Raw genomic sequence first — 1,511 nt, 5'->3', positions numbered from 1 at the left:
GAAACCCCACACCCCCGGGGGGGGGGTGACCATGCCACAATCCCTTTTCCTCTCAGGATTTTGGGCGCCCATGCACATGTGCCCGGAGTGTTTTAAGCCACCAGGTCTGGGATTCGAACTGCGGTCGACTATGGGAGTGCAGCGACGTAGCCGTTACGCCAGCTGCTGGTCCTGGCGTTCTAAGACGAGGAGGCTGCTGCCATGGTGGCATAGAGGAGCTGGCAGGCTGCGCGCATCATTAGCATCGTGGCTGTTTCTCACTCGCCCTGCACTGCCTGCGTGCGCTAAGCCCTGCATGCTCTAAGCCCCCCATGCACACTCGGAAGTGAGCCCGTGGGGAGGAGGCGACAGTCGTCATCTGGCAGATGAGGGAATTGAGGCTTCAGAGGGAACATGGGTGACCGCCAGGGAGGCTGAGGACTCCAGCTGTCGGTCACACTCTAGGCTGTGGTGGTGTCAGGCCCAGGGCTGTGGCCAGACAGCAACAGCCCCCCTCCAAGCTCAGCAGTCTCCACTGAACCCCCCCCCCCCAGCCACTCTGCTTCTGAAATGCTAACTCTAGGATGTTACCTTGTGGCATTTTCTGCCATCAGGGAGGGCTAGTTAGCCGGAGGTCAGTAGCCAGAATGGACTGGCCAAGAGTCAACTTTGAGCACCCCTCCCAGCCCGCCTCCCCCGCCCACGCCCATGGGGAGAGGGCTGTAACAACCTTGGTTCCCCCGCAGTCCAAACTGTGGAGATGTCTCCCTGCCTCTAGGCACAGGGCTTTTAACCCGTTAAAGGAGCAGATCGTCTGCTTGTGTAGGCAGGGAGAAACACTTCCTTATCTCAGAGCCTGAGGCAAAGATCTGCTAAAACACAGTCAGCAAGAGTCTCGTGGTCCCTGGCTGACACTTCTGCAAGGCCTGAGCCCCCGCCCCCAGCTCTCAGCCTGAGCTTCCCCTGGATCACACACCCGGGCACCTGCAGGCCCCAGGAAGCAGGACTTTCAGCCCCTTAAAGCCCAAGGCGCCAGGCTATGACTTTGCAAAGAAGTGACAGCAGCCTCAGGTGGGGAGCGTGCAGGGTCTCTGCTGATAGCAGCCTCAGGGAGGGGAGCGAGCAGGGTCTCTGCTGACAACAGCCTCAGGGTGGGGAGCGAGCAGGGTCTCTGCTGCCCTGGAGGGCATCCCTAAGGTAGGCGGAAAGCTCCTGGCCAGATGTGAACAGAAGAGGCACGTGTCTGGGGACTGGGAACCAGAGAGGGAGAGAAGGGGATCAGGGATGCTGTCCCCTCCCTCCAAATAAACAGCTCCCACTGCCTGCAAGCTATGCAGGCCACCAGCCCGGATGGGGGCAAGGAGAGGCAGGTGCAGGGCAACCAAAAGGCAGCGGCACTGAAGCAGGCCTCCTGGTTCCAGCTGGGAGGCAGAGGCCCTTCAGCCTGGGGAGGGGCAGGAGACAGAGTGGACATGAGGACCCCAGTGGCCCCAGCACCAGGGGCTGTTACTGGATAGACAAGGAAACAGTGG

The 1,511-nt window shown here is 60.8% G+C and overlaps 1 protein-coding gene across 1 annotated transcript in view; it reads right to left on the bottom strand.

Annotated features, from left to right (window-relative positions):
* RHOBTB2 (Rho related BTB domain containing 2) overlaps window positions 1–1,511 on the bottom strand; it is a 27,093-nt gene that overhangs the window by 24,695 nt on the left and 887 nt on the right. The gene's annotated exons all lie outside the window — the stretch shown is intronic.

The sequence above is a fragment of the Tupaia chinensis genome, unplaced genomic scaffold (assembly GCF_000334495.1).
Source record: "Tupaia chinensis unplaced genomic scaffold, TupChi_1.0 Scaffold000494_1, whole genome shotgun sequence".
Taxonomy (NCBI): Eukaryota; Metazoa; Chordata; class Mammalia; order Scandentia; family Tupaiidae; genus Tupaia; species Tupaia belangeri.
This window is presented reverse-complemented; position numbering and strand designations above follow the sequence as displayed.